Source organism: Sinohyriopsis cumingii, chromosome 6 (genome assembly GCF_028554795.1).
Source record: "Sinohyriopsis cumingii isolate HCF-2022 chromosome 6, ASM2855479v2, whole genome shotgun sequence".
Classification (NCBI taxonomy): Eukaryota; Metazoa; Mollusca; class Bivalvia; order Unionida; family Unionidae; genus Sinohyriopsis; species Sinohyriopsis cumingii.
Window position 1 is genome coordinate 5770664 of NC_142966.1, and position 14814 is coordinate 5785477.

Genomic DNA, 14814 nt, shown 5'->3' on the forward strand with positions numbered 1-14814 from the left:
CCATACTGTGTACTTCGCATTACGGAATGATGGGTTCTAAGTCAAATTAGCTGTTCCTTTTATAAAACTGCGATGAAAGATTTGAGGGATATCTTCCTTATTTATTCATTACTTGTCGTAATAATTACTGTGGTATATAATACCTCTCTTATTAGTCAGAATAAAATTAACAATTATTCTGATTGCATTTTAAATATACCAATAAAAAGTTTCAGTCATATCGCCGCGATATCTGCAGTATGGCAGGTTATAGTGAAATCTTTCACTGGGCCATCATGCCGTAGACAGGTATTATCCTGTCCCACCCAGTCACAATTTTCCTGACACAAGGTCGACCAGACCTAACACTAACCTCTTAGTGCTGAGCGCATATCAAGGCTGCTATTAGTACCAATTTTATGTCTTTGATATGATTCGGCTGAGGTTAGAACTCGCGACCTCCTGCACCCGAGGCGGATGTTCTAACCACTTAGGAAACCGAAGCTGTCAGTTAAGATTAGAAGGAGTCAATGCACACATTGACTGAAAGGCTTAAAAGGGACAGTGTTCCGTAAAGGGTACTTTGAACCAGATGGAAAATTCTCCCCCAACGTGATTGCTTTTGTTCTTTTCAGCCAAACAAGAGAGAGGTGCCTCGAAACATCTCACTTCAATACAATATTACTCTGATTTATGTTTGCAATTTTATAAGGATCCAAAACTAATCTACTTGCGATTGGCAAGAAGACATAAAGGCAAATACGAATAAATACTAGCGTGTTTCATCAGCAGGTTGTTGCTGATTGAATGGAATATTTTAGAGCGTCATTAAGTTTCTAACGATGACGACCTGAAATTAGAACTACCTATAATTAGAAAAACCGAATCTGAGGTCCCTTTCATGACAGTGATATTACATGTTAATCTAATAAATCCTAGTTAACATTACGGAGTGAACAGTGGTCATGTAAACAATAATTGCCAACACATTTTCCGGGCAAGAGTGTAGAGTTTCGAGTCAATTGGGTGTTCTCAAGCTGTGCATTGAAGGACCCCAGATGCATGAATGTTTCACAAATGCACAAGTATTATCGTAAGTATATTGAGGAACATGGAAATTACATTATTATTTTCTTTGTTCAAAATATGTCTGCTATGTATTCCTGATAATTAAATATTTGAATCTATTCAGAACAAATCAATTTAACATTATTTCAAGCTAGTAAAACATAATAATAACAGAGGTATAATTTTCGTTACATACTATTTTCGCCTGGTGGCATTAACATTAATTTTATTGTTCTTTGGCACTGCATTATGTTGTCTATGGGAGGTAACACTTTATTGGACGTATGCGCACATAGGCTTCAAAAAAAGGTCGCTGCGAAGACTATGATGTGAGCTCTAGATCGTCCAAGACTTAGGCAGCCCATCCTCTCCGGTGATTAATACCTGAAAGCTAACACTGATTGCCACTTGTGTTGCAAATTTATTCAAGGTGGAGCACTCCCTTTCATGAACGGAGTTTGGGGATGGCAAGCGAGGCGACCGCCCCATACCCCACTCTTGAGGGGGGCCCCGCGCCTCAGTCCCACGGTCGTCCTTATGAGTTTGTCAAGGTATATTCTCTTGTAAATTGGAAACGCTGGTACAGGCCGCACGTAATGCACGAAGTCAACTTATTCAACTTCGTAACGCAATTAACTGGTGGCACTACAGATGCAGACAGATGCAGCCATTTTCTCAACGTCACTGGATCTCAGTTTTTCACTCTGGCCCCGAGCGGTCATGGCTGGCCCTAGGCCCCGCGTACTCCTAACACCGTCTCTGCTCCCTTGCATGTGTCACTTTAAAGCAGATCACTATTGTTCATTTTACATCCATTGCAATCGTCTCAAAACATAAATCTCGGTCGTACTTTCGGTTACCCACTGGACAGAGACCAGGCTACTTGAAGCAGCAAAGGGGGAACCCTACAAAGAGTACATATCCGCATTTTTTTAATGTTGATTTCTCTTACGCCTACAGAGAGTACAGGTCCACAATTTTTATTTAGAGGTCTCTTACGTCAACAAAAAAGTACAGTTCCGCATTTTTTATTTGGAAGTCTCCTACTATCTGCGTTAAAAATTTTACTGGCATTACTGACCTTCATTGACCTTTAAACGGTCTTGTTTAAATTTTGTAATAAATTCTTGTTGAATTTTACTGTTACTCATTACCACACTGATGTTGTTTACACCATCTATACCATTGTTTAGTAATCTCACGCACATACATTTTTATTTTTTTTTTATAGAGGTATTTTTCTACTTCTTGAATAATATCACGCCACGTGGAAATATACAAACTGCAGAAGAGATACAATACAAGATGATTCTGCAAGATTGCCAGAGCAAAATAGCATAAAATGGTCATTGACAAACTGTAAAGAATTGTCAGAAACACAAATACAAAAGTTACTGTAAAATACCTTCCGAAGGACTCTGAGCACGAGCTTGCACAACGCCTACCCGTACCATATTCACAAAAGTTAACCGCTCAACATTTTACCGATCATGACCGAGATTTCAGAGCATTCTATAAACAATACTAGACGAAGAAATACAATGACTTACAAGAGATTATCAACAAGCAGACAATGGAGATCTATAATGTTTACTGTAAGAAAGTACAATGACATCGAGAATAAATACATCGAGCTTAAAACATTTATAAAGATCAAGACAATAAGTGCAGCAAACTCAAAAGAACATTATCATGTAAAGACGGACAACAGCAAACTAACCTCACAAAACAACACACTGACAACTCAAGTAGAAAAACTAGCCACAGACAGCAACACACTGACCATTCAAGTAGACAAACTAACTACTCCGAATATCACACTAACCGCTCTGAACTCTCTCAATGCTAAAACAAATACAACTCAAACCAACGTGATGAAAATATTCGTTTACAAGAGGAGAATAAGAGGTTAACGAATCGGAACTACGGACTGGAATATGATCTCAAGAAAAGCACAGGAAAAGGTAGCACTCTCATTAACTATCTTAAACGACAAGGATAGTTTGTTAGCTAACGTTTATATCAACTCCAATACGATATCGGGACCAAGAATCATGTAGATGAATCGTTATAAATACAGTCGCAGTTTTCTGCGCATGCACGAACAAGTTCTTAAACTTAACGATGTTCATGTCGACGGGTACCAGGTCTGATATGTGTGCGTGTGTGTGTGTGTTTCTACTCAGTTAAACGCCATCAACAGGTCGCAGTCTTTTCTGATTACCTTAAGAATTTGCGTGTATTGTTGCTTCATATCAATCACGTCTGTGTTCTTGTGTCTACCTCTGGAAACTATTTTTGCTGAATTGTTTGTTTATCCAACGTGACATCGTCACACACAACAAGATTCGCAATAACATCACTGAGATTATAGACGACAGGTGCATCATTTAACCCTAATCCTTTCTGAATTGCTTGATCAAAATTGTATCTCTCTGTATCTACCCATTCTTGATGCAAAGCATATGATGCCTCGACATTCTGTTATCTAAATGTGTTTGTACCTTGTATTTTCCAGTACGCACCTAAATAATCAAGTTGTTTTAGTAAAGACTTTCAAGGTCTTGTCTGTAAAATTATTAAAATTCCACCAATAAACTTCATCTCTATTCTTTTCTTAAGCTACAAATTGGACAAACTGTCAAAACGTTCCTTTCGCTTAAATGTTACTTATCATTGTTAACCTCTGACTCTATATATATTTTGTCACCCATTCTAGACTGGTTCCCTTTTGTCCTTAGAATCGGTAACGTGAGTCCAGAAGATTCAGGAATATCGTCGTCATTTTTTCTATTACCATTCTCTTTATGGTGTGTCGGGGTGTTATGCCGTCACATTGATAGGTGTTATGGTTGAGGTGGGTGCTCCCAATATACTATTTAAATTATCATAGAAGTCCCACCCAGGCTCGATTTTGGTTGGAAGTTAAATTAGTGAAAGATAGTTGTAAAGCTCCAAGCCCCCAGTCAGCAATGCCAAAGTTAAATGATTGAATAAAGTAATACCTCGTGCATTCGCGTTTCTGGATTCGCTAATTCACGGATTCGCGAAACTTTCATTGGTACCCTCTACGTACATGTTTTCTTTATTTTATTGAATTGTACCTTCGTTATATGACTTCTGTGACATATGAAGTTTACCTAGTTTACCTTCCTGACAATGACAAAGAAAACGTCAGTCATTAAATTTACAGTCCCATTCGTTACTTGGTTTTACCTTACTGTGAGTGCAAAAGAAAACGGCAGCCAATGAATTAGTATAGGGGTATATTAGTACATGTATACATGTACCTTACTGTAAATGCGCTAGTGTGGCAAATACCCATTAGGCGATACTGTACTCTATTTTTACGTCAACCATTTATTTCTCTTTTTAAGGGTAATGCATTATCTAACTTTTAAATGAAATTAAAGTGCTTTGGGAGCATGATTTGGGTCATATTTAGGCTTTAAACCCTAGAAACAAGCATTTATTAGCATTTTTAGAGACTCGTACCAAACATTCGCGATTCCTCCTGATCCGCGATTGTTTCTGGAACCTAACCTCGCGAATGTTCGAGGTATTACTGTATAATCAAAATTAAATTCAACCAATAACAATTAAATAACGATTCAACAGTCAAATGCTTCAAATTTCCCAAGTACTCTCCTTCCACTCAACCCTGTATTAGCCTATTGCATCATTTGGTTAGTATTATGAGATAGCTTTCCACCTGTCCTTGTATTCTGCTCATCTGTGTATTCTTCTCTCCTATTTCTCCAATTCCTTCTCCACTTCGACTTCTCTATACTCCTCCTCCTTATCCACTTTCTCCTCCTCGACTCGTTCTCCTATTACTCCTCGACTCTCTCTACCGACTAGACTTGTCCTCTCCGACTGCTCTTCTAGTTTCACTTCCGTCTCCCATCTTAGACATTCAAGACTTAACTGAACCGGAATTTCTGTCCCCTCAAAAGCTTTCTGTGAAAATACAAGGACGGTACAACATTTGCCTTAGGTGGCGCTCTATAGTTTCGTATTTTGCATAGGGTTAGAATTTTAAAGAAAAATAATTTCCCAGGATTTCTTCGCTGGTTATAATATCTATATAATAAAGACTTTGTATGTCTTTTAATTCCCTTTATTTTGATGTATGATTGATGGGTGTTATTTAGGTTCAAGAGTATACAGCTTGGGCTCACTTAAGATGTGCTCGTATAAAATAAAAACCTACTAGCTCCGCATACCTCATTTTCACTTCCTAGACTTCAGAGGTAAATTGTAGAAAAAAGAGCCGATAACATTTTTTTTACTTTTCAGATATTTTGTAATTGGTTGATTGCAATTTCAGTCGTTGCTGTTGTCCATTTCAGTAATATTCGTTTTCCCTATTTTAATAACTGCTAAATTTAGTGTACCTTTGATTAATTCTGGTTAATTTGTCGAGCACATGTGAGCATCCATTTTGTTATACCGTGTACTTAGATCATGTACAATTTGCACAGCTACACTATCCAAAGAAATGTCAGCCACACTGCATAAAAGTAGCATAAAGGCATGTCAAAATTATCTCTATTGTGCTTGTTACAAATGCAAACAATTTCACCTTACATACGTCACTCTCTGCAAAGTACACTCTGACACTACACCCAGCCTAACGGCTATTACATTGCTTCGGTCACGCATTTATTTACATCAATATACTCATACGTTCTTGTATGGTAAAACAACATCGTAATAAAAGCACGATATCAATTACTTCTCGTACATACATTAGCAAATTGCGACACATCAGTACATATTTCTAATCCCATTATACTACACAATATCACAGCAATCAGACGAATTTCTTTACATTACAACTCATACAAAGTACACAAATATTTAAATATGCAATGCTCTACTATATCCTTACTCCTTATCAACTAATTTGACACACTTCAACCATTTTTCTAATTCGCAATTCAAGCATGTGTAAATTTTAATAGGTGTTAATCCCTCGAGATGAAAGCCTGTACTCCAGACCAATAAAAACCTTACAAAGACCAAACAAACCTGACACGAAAAAATGTATTCATACATTGCATAAAATCAACAGTTTTAAAACAACCCTATGCTATACAAAAAGTTTGTTTTACACATATTTACATAATTATTTAAATTTCTAAAACTTTATTTCATTCTTTTTACTTATAACACTATCATCTTCCTGTTTTGGCTAAGCAATGAAGATTTTGATGTATGCTCCCTTCTTCATTTCAAAATGTCTTTCGTGAGGTTTTGTCCTGAAGTGTTCCTCCAGACGTTTATGCACGACGCCACCACTTTAATATGTTTGCTGCATATTTTACAAAAAGCATGGAAGATCCTAACTTGGATACATCTACAATGCCATGGAAGACATTAATCCAATCAGCCTGAAACTTACCACGGTCTTGGTCAGTGTCTTCAAGCTTGCGTTTCTTCGAGTAAGTCTTAGCTATCTGATGAATGAAATATTTCATCTTGATGAAATAAAAAAAGAATTTTTCTTTTATAAAAAAAAAACTTCGAATTGACATGTGATAAAAGAAGATCTCCCGATTACAAATTTGTTACAAATTTACGTTTGTCTCCTTAAACACCAAGATATTTCGCCAGGAACTCTCCAAAAATTGAAATCTAGAAATAAAACAATTGAAAAAGTAACAGTCCAAAAGTTTATACCTCGTAAGCTATTGGTCGTTTCTATTAAAATTGCGTATCTGGCGTTTGAAAAATTATGAGTTTGTTTTATCGTGTGACAGTCTTGGTCCAAAAGATGATATAAATTAGCAGTGTTACATACTCCTGAGGCACGAGAATGACGTCACTCATTATCTTTACGATATCCGCCATCTTCCTGTCTGCATTATGTATTTGACAAACGTTATTCAAAATTATGAAAGGACGATAAAATACCGGTGCTAAAATCAGTAGAGTATTAATTTTTAATTAGTATATTGGTTCTCCATACAGAAAGGTCGGACGAATTACGGTTACACCATATGACTGTAACACTATGTAAAGTAAGAGAATTGTTACAAACTTTATGCATTTGATACTAATAAGTGTAAATAATAAAATAATAATGTACAAAACAAGAAAACATATTTGCTACACAAGTAGTTAGCCAATATTAGAAATCCGAGTGAGCGTCAAATTACAGAGCGATACACGACAAGATCTTTACACACAGGAGTTAAATCATGAATGAAACCCATTTCATTATCAAAGGAAAATCGCGGTTTTGAGTATGATTTGATTGGTTGTTTCGGTCTACCCTAGTCTCACTGAATTCTCGTTCTAAAAACAAGTATGCCCAGAGGAATGCACAAAAACGAAAGAAAACAAAAAAAAAAAAAATTAAAAGCTAAAAGTTTTGTGCGCGAAAAAAAACAACGTAAAAAACATTTGTACGGCCGTACACTGACGAAAAATGAAAATATCGTACAATTTACAAGTAAACGGTACAAGCTGACACATGAAATTCTAACACATCACATGAATAAATGCATTACTTTACTACGAGGTAACCTATTAGCAAATGACAAAAATTAATTTTGACCACAAGCTAACAATCTACACAATTCTCTACATAATACTCAAATACGCCTGTAAATGAACGCTACAAAGGTAAATTTTACGTGCTACACGATCCTATTAATTAAAGTATACATACTGGAATACTTACAATTACAATGTCGCAATATTCTGCAAAATTCTTTGGCCGGTTTTTTGTTGCCCCCCGCACCAGAAGACAGATGCCTCCCGCGCCCCCATTTTCCACAAGAATTTCTATCAAAAATTAGCTTAACTAGTAAAAATGTTGTGTGGTATTATTTTTTCCCCCTAGTGTTATGTAAAGGGTTGTTCGTCCTGTTGTGGGCTTTGTCCTCCGTGTCGGAGTTTCTTCCCCTTTTTTGTGATCTGTGCCAAAGATCTCCTAAGTCCCGTGTGTGCTATATGTGGATTGCTATATATTGTGTGTATGCTATATATTTAGATGTCCGGGAGACAGTCTCAGTCAAATTATATCCCAGTTTTCTTATCATTCAAATCTTTTTGACTTATAAATTGTCCAAAAGTTTCGATAATTTCTTTTTGTTTTTATTTAAATGTTTAATTTTTTTACAGGAAAAGATGTATTTCAAGGTTATTAAAAGCAAAGATCCTCATGTTTCACATGCGTGATCATAGTGTGTCGTTTTCTCTTTGTATCTTAATTGCTGAGAAGGCTAATCCCGAGTAAGGAGCCGCATTGTCTTTATTTGTTGATGCATCCCTTATCTGTTACTAAGAGAAACCTCCGTATGATAAATAGAACCAAACTAATGCACGACATCCAAGCTAACCTAACAACTTGCTAACCTCCTACCGCAGAACAACTCGATAACTGTCTGCGTTCATTACATAACAAACAGGCCCCAGCTACCAAGTGCAGAGTATGAATTCAATAGTGGTCTCCATGGTATAGCAGTGTTAGGGACCAGCTTTGCACTGCTAAAAGAGACCGCCGTAAAGCTGAGAGGCTCTGGCTTTACATCGTTCTCCCTATTCATAAGCAAATCTATGAAGTCGCTCAGAATGTGACAAATATAGCTCATGCAGCGAAATCAGCCCACTACACTACTAAGATCATGGAAAGTTTCAGCTGCAAAGAGCTCTTCGAGATTACTAACAAGCTAATATCAAGGAACAAATCAACACCACTTCCAACTACATTCCCTCCAGTCGACATTCCGGACATAATTGCAAATTTCTTCCATGACAAAGTACAAACCATTAGAGATAAGCTTGACACCACAATTTCAATTGACTCCTCGTCACCATACAGTTAGGATACAGAATTTGAGCGGCAACCATTAGCAGCATTTGAACCTGTCTCTATGGATTTTGTACGTACAATCGTGATGAAGAGTGCACCAAGTCATGTAAACTTGATCCAATTCCAACATCACTGTTGCTTGAGTGCTTAGATCCAGTATTGCCTTCACTAACTGATGTTATTAATACCTCTCTCTCATCCGGGGAATTCCCATCATTTTTCAAAACTGCCATAGGAAAGCCTCTGCTGAAGAAACCAACAATTGACCATAACGATTTAAAGAACTACCGCCCAGTTTCTAATCTCCCATTCATGCAAAAAATCTTAGAAAAGGTTGTTATATTCCAGCTTGTATCTCATCTAAATTCAAACGGTCTTTTTAGCAATGTACAATCTGCATATCGCCCTTACCACAGTACTGAAACTACTCTTCTAAAAGTAGTTAATGACATTCTCTCTGCGTTGGATAGCGGAAAGATTACTATCCACACCCTCCTTGATTTCTCTGCAGCATTTGACACAATAGACCATGATATATTACGTCACCTTTTCGAGTATGTATTTGGCGTTCATGATACAGCCTTGCTATGGTTCAAGTCCTACTTGTTCAACATGACACAAATTATATCTGCAAATGGAATACACTCCAGCCCAGTTGATCTATGTTGTGGTGTTCCACAGGGGTCTGTCTTGGACCTGTTCTCTTCATTCTGTACACTCAGTCGCTCTCAAGTGCCATAGATCATCATCCAGTGTCTCACCACTTGCATGCTGCTGAAACCCAAATATACAAATCTAGCCACCCAACTGAAGTTGATGCTACCATCCAAGGTGTACAGAGGTGCATTTCTGATGTGAAATCATGGATGACATGGAACAAGCTGCAGATGAATGATAATACAACTGAGGCCTTTCTGATCGCAACACAAATACTTTCTTATTCACATCCTTTACATCAAACAATAAATATCACTGGTCAACAGTGAAATCATTACTGACTTGAAAAGGCCCTAATCTGTAGTATTTTGGTGTGCCGAACACGAATATAACCGTGAAAAATTTGTATTGGCTCTCGTTTTGAAGATATTCATATACCTCATTTTCTATGTTTCACTGTGTAAATTTCTCCAGTAGGACTGCAGCAACATCCGGAATAATGATGTAACATTGCATAATACCATCATGCTCACATCATCCACAGTTGATTGCATCATTTTCTGATGCAATGCAATACTAATGCCATGCGGCTGCTGAAGTAAGTTGACGTCAGCAGTGTACTATACATGTGTAGGCCTATTATACTAATGCCAGGCGGCTGCTGAAGCTGACGTAATCAGTGTACTATATAAAGCCCAATCAGATAGGTTCAGCATTTAAAATATTTTAGACGTTGTGCGAGACAGTTCAAGCTACTGTTACATAAAACTTATTATTTTATCCATTTACGTACAATAAAGAACAGTAATGCCTCGAAAGTGTGTTAATACCGCGGACAATTTTTGCTATATTTGTGGGGAAGTGACATTTGCCAACCAGAAGAAAAGTATCAATTCTCAAGTGAAGAAGGCATATCATCTTTACTTCGGATGCAAGGTTGGTGACCAAGACAAGCCTTGGGCTCCGCATATATGCTGTGCTACATGTACAACACAGCTTTCACAGTGGTTGAATTGCAAAAGGTCATCAATGCCATTTGCAGTCCCAATGGTGTGGAGAGAGCCAAGCAACCACCTAAATGACTGTTACTTCTGCTTGGTTTCTCCTCTTTCCGGCGGAATAACGAAGCGAAAGAAGTCGAGAATAGTCTACCCAAACATTCCGTCTGCATTGAGACCAGTTCCACATGGTGAGGGACTTCCTATTCCAGAACCTCCAGCAGAATATTCTCTTGATTCATCTGACGAAGACAAAGGTGAGTCGACCTGTTCTTCTCCTGGTCCATCAGCATGCAGTGATCCAGATTTTCACTGTGGTGCATCATCAACCCCACACAGAATAACGAATAACACAGGAAGAACTAAATGACCTGATTCGTGATTTGGACTTATCAAAGAACAAGGCAGAATTGCTAGGATCAAGACTCCAACAATGGAATCTTCTAGAAGAAGATGTCACAATTACTGCATATCGAAAGCGCCACCAGCAATTGGAGCCTTTCTTCAGAAAGGAAAGTAATCTGATATTCTGTTCCGATATTGAGGGCCTCATGAATGCTTTAAAAATCACTCATGACCCACAAGAATGGAGACTATTTGTGGACTCTTCGAAACTGAGTCTCAAGGCTGTGCTTTTGCACAATGGAAACATTCTTCCATCTATTCCAGTAGCGTATGCTGTCCACATGAAAGAGACATACGATAACTTAAGGCAGCTACTGAATTCCATTGAGTATAACAAGTACAGCTGGCACCTCTGTGGTGATTTGAAGGTAGTTGCCCTTTTAATGGGACTGCAGCAAGGATATACAAAATACATGTGTTTCTTATGCGAGTGGGATAGCCGAGCAAGGGAAATGCACTACATGAGGAAGGAATGGACTCACAGGCAGAATGTAGCCATTGGAGAGAAGAATATCCAACACCCAGCTCTGGTTGAGGCTCAGAAAATCTTGCTACCACCCCTTCACATCAAACTAGGTTTGATGAAGAACTTCGTGAAAGCCATTGACCGGACTTTGCCAGCATTCCGATACCTGCATGAAAAATTCCCTCGACTCAGCGAAGCAAAGATTAAAGAGGGAGTTTTTGTGGGTCCTCAGATTCGAGAGCTTTTCAAAGATGACCGGTTCAACAACTTGCTGGAAGGTGACGCGAAACAAGCATGGAATGCTTTTCGCCTAGTTTCTACAAACTTCCTCGGAAATGTTAGGGCAGAAAACTATAAGGAACTAGTAGAAGAGATGTTGATGAAGTATAAGAAACTTGGCTGCAATATGTCTCTAAAGATTCACTTCCTTCATTCCCATTTGGATTTCTTTCCTAGCAACTGTGGTATTGTTAGTGATGAACACGGCGAACGTTTTCATCAAGATATCGCAACAATGGAACAAAGATACCAGGGAAAATGGTCCACTACAATGCTGGCTGACTACTGCTGGACACTCCTCAGAGATGCTCCCGAACAGCTGTACAAAAGACAGGCGAAGAAATCTAAGATGTAGTCAATGACTTGATTTTTTATAGGTAGGCTATTACAGTTGACCTTTTACTATTGGAATGCATTTCGTTATGTAAACATTAATTTCTTGCAGATTACAAAAAAACTAGAGCCAATTTTGCAATTTGACTGTCATATTCGTGTTCAGCACATAAAAATTGATAAGAATTGACTAATTTTATTTCAGTAACATGACTTTTGTAAAAATTTGTTGTCCAGTGTTATCAGGAAGGTACATATCAGAGAAATATAAATGGCACCTTCTACATATACTAACACCTGTACTAACCCCGGTTAGAAAATAAAAATCTTTCGGCATCCTTTTTTGGAAATAAATTAATCATATAAAAGGCAGCAAATTTTTATCAGGGTGATGTATACAAAAATAACGAAAAATAAAGAGCCCTCAAGAACACAGGTGACCTTAGCCAAAAAATAGAAATGCGAAGAACGACTCACATATAGCATACACTAAAACAATAGTTTTTTCTTCAGAAAAGTATCGCACCGTTTGTTCGACAAAATTCCAAATTGATTAAAACAACAAAAATTATAAAAAAAAATTAATTAACAATATCCATTTAGATATATCGGAGGACAACTGGGGCACGAATTCGATTTAGAAGACTATCCCAACATGAATACAACTATAGCACTAACACACCTATAACATACTCACAAATAGCATACACGGAATATATGAGACCCTTAGCCAAGGTCGTAAAACGACATTAGGAGAGGGACTCTGAGTCATTTGATAGAATCTTTCTCGGAAGAACAAACTTTTACACAACATTAGGAATAAAATACCCCGTCAAGAATTAATTTAAATTTTTGATCGAAATTCTTCTTTCAAGCTTAAAAATTATAGCAACATATCTTGGAGACTCAAGAATACATAAAACACTATCTACCTATCGGCTGGGGGGGGGGGCGGGGACCAGAAAGGAAAAAAAAAGATCTAACGCCTGTGTCAGTCCAAGCTGCCGTGTCTTCTCTCTTGTCACGGTAACCTTGCGTAAGAGATCAACTCTAGTCTGCGGAAATGTTTGAACATCAACGTATGGCTTGTAATAATATCTTAGTTTATACACGACTTACGAACTGGGGCTGTGCAAACGTAACACTCTTTAATGAAGAATCTTCTTCTGACTTCGTTTCTGACTGGAATGAGGTTACACAAAAGTTATCAATTTTCTCATTAACAAAAATGGAAGAAAAACAATAACAAACGTAGATAATTAAGCGATTGACAGATTTCGATGCTGGTTTGAAGAACGAAAAGAAGACGCATGGAATCAATTAAATTTCGGATTTGACTGAAAGTGTTCAAGCCTGTGTAAGAGCTATTTAGAAGGCAGATAAATGCAAATTATAAATGCAGAGTGGAGAACTTCAAATGTATTGTCACCAATGTTGAGTTAGGCAGTTTTGAAACTTGTCTGCTCATTGTACAGCAGACAGCAAGAGGTAATATATCAAAATATCATCGCCAGAATGTATAAGAGCCAATCTCTCAGATAAGTGACCCAATGGACATTTTGCAGTTCATTTGAAGTTTAATCCAAAAAAAAAAGTTGAAACCGCAAATGCAATATACATTATAATTAGACTTTGATCCGCTTCCAGGCCCCAAAGAATCAGAAGTAGAAAACTTCTCACAGATGACCGCAAGGGTAACATGACTATAATTTTCGTTAATTTCTATCCACGATGTATGATGAGCTATAAAAATGGATAGACTGACGAGTGGATGGACAGAGTTATGGGTAATAAACTATCCCGACGCCTTTGAAATTATTAGGCTTGCGGAAAATAAAGAAAGAAAAAATATTTTTTTGAAAGCCCTTGACGATTACTATGTCTGACGATCTGAGAATGGAACCTTATTCTCGCATCTAAAAACTATTATGTCGAAATGCAACCGAAATTAACAATTAATTTTAGGAACCTGCTCTACTGACAAGACTTTCGAAATTTAGATAATATAAGCAAATACATACACGGTAATAGACACAGACAATAGCAACATTGACATACACGGTAATAGACACAGACAATAGTAACTTAGACGTACACGGTAATAGACACAGACAATAGTAGCATAAACATCCACGGTAATAGTCACGAGAATTGTATAACTTGCAAACACTTTTATTTTCGACTTGACTTTTTGTGTTAAAACAAAATGTTTTTACTGTCCATCACGTGTTTATATTGAGAGTTAATGTAACTTGGTGGTTTTTTTCCTCATTATATGCTTAACCGTTTATGAATACGGCCTGATCACTGTTGAAATGTGTTTTAATTTCTGTATGGCATAAAGCGTCGGTTGGTCAGATGAAATACATTAAAGCGTAATGTTAAAAATTTTCCAGCCTTTTTTTAAAAAATAATCATCACAATCGTATTCGCACGCTCGCAGATGGAAGAATTTACTCGTTTGGTTTAGTGGGTCTTAACAAACAAAAAGTCCAACATAAATAAATGAATGAGCTGGTAAATAATCTCAGTTCACGTTTATCACATCAAAACGAGACCATTTCGATTCGTATTGTACGACTCAAATTATGTCAACATTGAATGTACAGATATTGCTGATTGCTTTGCTATTTTTATTTTATTTCTGAGAATCGCCGAAGTCATCTAATAGATCTTTTGCAATAAAGGTTATTGTAGATTTATAATACGATACATACATTTATCTATAAAAGAAGCCGAGGTAATAACGCGTTATTATAAATAAGTGTTAGAGAAAACTGACGTATCAATTACACAGTCTTTGG